Source organism: Ctenocephalides felis, unplaced genomic scaffold (assembly GCF_003426905.1).
Source record: "Ctenocephalides felis isolate EL2017-DRISC unplaced genomic scaffold, ASM342690v1 CF-g0.4_SCAFFOLD_00754, whole genome shotgun sequence".
Lineage (NCBI taxonomy): Eukaryota > Metazoa > Arthropoda > Insecta > Siphonaptera > Pulicidae > Ctenocephalides > Ctenocephalides felis.
The window spans coordinates 15,001-20,000 of NW_020536908.1; the positions used below are offsets into that span (position 1 = coordinate 15,001).

Here is a 5,000-nt window from a genome sequence, read left to right on the forward strand (position 1 = left end):
TTCCGGTTATCGGGAGGGTCGCAAGAATATAAAATCTCTAGGACACACAACCCGCCGTAATCCCACAGAACGTCAACGAACGGTAATGTCCGATGTTGCAAAATGGACTGGCTCACACGTTGAGTGAATTATTTAAGAGCACGCATTTACGCGAAACTCCATCATTCGCCGGCAAGCCGTTTAAAGCAAGCGGCAGTCTGGTAATGTTATACGACCCTCAGCCAGAGGTGGTCCGGGAACAGTATCCGAGGACCGCAATGTGCGTTCGAAATGTCAATGTTCATGTATCCTGCAGTTCACATGTCGACGCGCAATTAGCTGCGTTCTTCATCGACCCACGAGCCAAGTGATCCACCGTTCAGGGTGATTTTATATATATTTATACATGTTTCAATCGTGATTCCCTCGAAATCGTTTAAGATAACTCGGGCGATTCTGAAACTAGTATGTTTATTATGGTTACAATTAGTACACCGTAAAGCTTTCGCTTTTCGGTCCGAGATACGAACCTCGTTTCAAAATTGAAATATGAATATTTCATTGTGTGTGAGATTGAAAAATCTGCTTTCGCTGATCTTTCATTTTCTTAAAACAACGCAATGAAGCGAATGTTCAAATTCGCACAATTTGAATAAAATGTGCAGAGTATATAGAATACTAACGCAAGCGTTTACTACAATCGACTTTGAAACACTAGACTTTCATCTAGCGCCCAAAGAATTGATTGAGCTATGCGTTTAAAGTATAATATTCAAAAAGAACGCCGTTTTCACAACGAACTTCGTCATTCGCTCAGGCATCTGGCGATACCGAGCAGATATACATGGCAGTGCTCTCACACAATGCATAAGAGCGCTAAGCGGTTGTAAACCGCGTCACGCTGCTTTTGCACACTGCGCAATATTTTGCGACTAGCTCCGGTCAAACGTTAATGAAACGAATGATCCATCGTTGCGAGACGCTTTAAGATTTTATACGTCGTAGGTTATACGACATATCGCACACGTTTCATTCACTAAATAGTAAATGTACGTTAATGATCCTTCCGCAGGTTCACCTACGGAAACCTTGTTACGACTTTTACTTCCTCTAAATAATCAAGTTTGGTCATCTTCCCAGCAACATCGGCAATGTCGAAACGCTGCCGCGCACCGGTCCGAAGACCTCACTAAATAATTCAATCGGTAGTAGCGACGGGCGGTGTGTACAAAGGGCAGGGACGTAATCAACGCAAGCTTATGACTCGCGCTTACTAGGAATTCCTCGTTCATGGGGAAGAATTGCAAGCCCCAATCCCTAGCACGAAGAGGCTTCAACGGATTACCCGGACCTTTCGGCCAAGGAAAACCTGCTGATCTCTTCAGTGTAGCGCGCGTGCGGCCCAGAACATCTAAGGGCATCACAGACCTGTTATTGCTCAATTTCGTGCGACTAAATGCCACCTGTCCCTCTAAGAAGATATATTTGTACGCCGGTAGTAAGAACCACAACCAACAACGACCGAAGCCGAAGCGGAGGGTCTTTGCGATACCGGAAAGTACGCCTATTTAGCAGGCTAGAGTCTCGTTCGTTATCAGAATTAACCAGACAAATCGCTCCACCAACTAAGAACGGCCATGCACCACCACCCACCGAATCAAGAAAGAGCTCTCAATCTGTCAATCCTTCCGGTGTCCGGACCTGGTGAGGTTTCCCGTGTTGAGTCAAATTAAGCCGCAGGCTCCACTCCTTGTAGTGCCCTTCCGTCAATTCCTTTAAGTTTCAGCTTTGCAACCATACTTCCCCCGGAACCCAAAAGCTTTGGTTTCCCGGAAGCTGCCCGCCGAGTCATCGGAGGAACTTCGGCGGATCGCTAGCTGGCATCGTTTATGGTTAGAACTAGGGCGGTATCTGATCGCCTTCGAACCTCTAACTTTCGTTCTTGATTGATGAAAACACATTTGGCAAATGCTTTCGCTTCTGTCCGTCTTGCGACGATCCAAGAATTTCACCTCTAACGTCGCAATACGAATGCCCCCAGTTGTCCCTATTAATCATTACCTCGGAATTCCGAAAACCAACAAAATAGAACCGAGGTCCTATTCCATTATTCCATGCACACAATATTCAGGCGAATGAGCCTGCTTTAAGCACTCTAATTTGTTCAAAGTAAACGTACCGGCCCACCTCGACACTCGGTGAAGAGCACCGTGGTAGGATTTTGAGTTGGGCCGCCTTTTGACGGGCTAAGCCCACCGGTAGGACGTCCCACAGACATGCCAGTTGAACACCGCGAGCGGTGAACCGACAGTGTGGGACACAGATTCAACTACGAGCTTTTTAACCGCAACAACTTTAATATACGCTATTAGAGCTGGAATTACCGCGGCTGCTGGCACCAGACTGGCCCTCTAATAGATCCTCGTTAAAGGATTTAAAGTGTACTCATTCCGATTACGGGGCCTCGGATGAGTCCCGTATCGTTATTTTTCGTCACTACCTCCCCGTGCCGGGAGTGGGTAATTTGCGCGCCTGCTGCCTTCCTTGGATGTGGTAGCCGTTTCTCAGGCTCCCTCTCCGGAATCGAACCCTGATTCCCCGTTACCCGTAACAACCATGGTAGTCGCAGAAACTACCATCGACAGTTGATAAGGCAGACATTTGAAAGATGCGTCGCCGGTACTAGACCGTGCGATCAGCACAAAGTTATTCAGAGTCACCAAGTCAAACGGTGAGCAAGGCAAGCCCGCCACCGATTGGTTTTGATCTAATAAAAGCATTCCTTCCATCTCTGGTCGGAACTCTATTTGCATGTATTAGCTCTAGAATTACCACAGTTATCCAAGTAATGTGGGTACGATCTAAGGAACCATAACTGATGTAATGAGCCATTCGCGGTTTCACCTTAATGTGGCTTGCACTGAGACATGCATGGCTTAATCTTTGAGACAAGCATATACTACTGGCAGGATCAACCAGGGTGCTATATATATATAATAGCATAGTGCGTAAATGTCCCTCGGCGTCACCCGAGAGACCACACTTTGTATAGAAAAGTTCGATGAATATTTCTAAACAACGAATTTTCTTACATATATATATATCTGAGCCGTACGATATTCCCTGAACATAACGAACAGTTTACATCGCGACTAGATATTTTATATATTCTGCGCTTAACACAGAGGCTAGACCTTTAACAACCGTCGAAACGGCGGTCCGTACATGAAATTTGCGGTCCGCAGACCCAGTTAATTTCAAACAGTCTCTTTACCCTTCGTTAGATTGAAAACGTCGGGGCGAATTCATAAGAATTCATCGTTATAACTCACTTTTATTCTCGCTCGGAGAGTATTGAGTTGATAGCATTTGTATATTTGATTTTCCGCATAAGAGTCTTTGCGTCAACGACACATGCCCGCGGATATGCTGTACAGTATGGTTGAACACTTATAAATAAGGTCCAGAACCCGGCCGTAAACCGACATCCGAACATATACGGCGTATATAATTCCAGACACGGTCTACGACATTATTTAAAGTAACGCCGCTATATAGTTGATAGACTAAAAGTATCGAATATAATGTATAAAATACACCGGGGAATAATATTCGAACCTGCCTGAACAACACAGCGTACTTTAGCCTAAGCTTGCTCGCATCGCACTCGACACGACCTATCCCCCTATATAAGGCGCGCGGCCACAGCGTAAGTATTAGACTGAGTCCCAAGCGACGTGCATTTGACCTGCGGCGAGGGCCTGCTCGCGCTTACGGTGTGAATCGTCAAGACAAAAGTCTGGGAAAATTTCGAACTGCGAACCCTTATGATAGAAAAATTTTTGTCGAAAATTTTGTTAGATGTTCAAACAGTTTTATATATATGGACAATATGAATTATAGTTAATTATTGAGTTTTTAGGTGTTTTTTGGGTTTTTTTAAACTTTTGTATAAAATTATGTATTTATTGATTTTTATAGATCTCAATGAATATAAAACGAATTTATATATAGTTATATTATTTTTTATAATTATTTGTTTAAATTTTCTAATTTTACAATAAATGTTCAAACCAGTTTTCCTCGATTTTCTCTTAAACCGTAAAAGATACGAAAAAACTTTGTTCGTACGAAAGATGCAGAATAAAATTATGAATAAAATGGTATATGAATGGTTAAGTGTGTTCATATAATTTTCTCGAGATTTTCCGATTTTCCTGAAATTTTACGACGGCAACTCGCCTGTAGGCCACACCGTTCGGAATTCGAAGTTGCGATATATGGGAAAAAAACTAAGAATTTTGAGACCTTTCTAACGATGTATAATACTTTATATGTTTTCTTTACAGAAATATCGAATCGTGAGGAGTATTGCTCCAACCTAGCCGCACTTTGCATTTTGACAAGTTAACATCTACACATATTGCTCTATAACATGAAAACCGTAAAAGATACGAAAAAACTTTGTTCGTACGAAAGATGCAGAATAAAATTATGAATAAAATGGTATATGAATGGTTAAGTGTGTTCATATAATTTTCTCGAGATTTTCCGATTTTCCTGAAATTTTACGACGGCAACTCGCCTGTAGGCCACACAGATAGACAGATGTACCGCCCCAGTCAAACTCCCGGCCTAGCAATTTCCTCGAATCGGATCACGCTAGAGTATAGTTGGCGATCGGCGCGAAGCCTCACACCACTCTTACACGCTTGGCTCTAGAAAACCGTGACAGTCGGAACGAAAGTTCTCGACGCACGCTTTCCGCCCAATCGAGTAAGTAAAGAAACGATGAAAGTAGTGGTATTTCACCGACGATATTGCTATCTCCCACTTATGCTACACCTCTCATGTCTCCTTACAATGCCAGACTAGAGTCAAGCTCAACAGGGTCTTCTTTCCCCGCTAATTTTTCCAAGCCCGTTCCCTTGGCAGTGGTTTCGCTAGAAAGTAGATAGGGACAGTGGGAATCTCGTTAATCCATTCATGCGCGTCACTAATTAGATGACGAGGCATTTGGC

The 5,000-nt window shown here is 43.5% G+C and overlaps 2 non-coding genes and 1 pseudogene across 2 annotated transcripts; all 3 read right to left on the bottom strand.

Annotated features, from left to right (window-relative positions):
- Positions 1-211: 211 nt before the first annotated feature.
- LOC113367961 lies at positions 212-366 on the bottom strand. Its single transcript, XR_003366319.1, has one exon. It is a non-coding gene; the product is annotated as a 5.8S ribosomal RNA (ribosomal RNA).
- Positions 367-1,034: 668 nt separating this feature from the next.
- On the bottom strand, positions 1,035-2,961 carry LOC113367976. The gene has a single exon (XR_003366323.1). It is a non-coding gene; the product is annotated as a small subunit ribosomal RNA (ribosomal RNA).
- Positions 2,962-4,839: 1,878 nt separating this feature from the next.
- LOC113367947 overlaps positions 4,840-5,000 on the bottom strand; it is a 2,815-nt pseudogene continuing 2,654 nt past the window's right edge.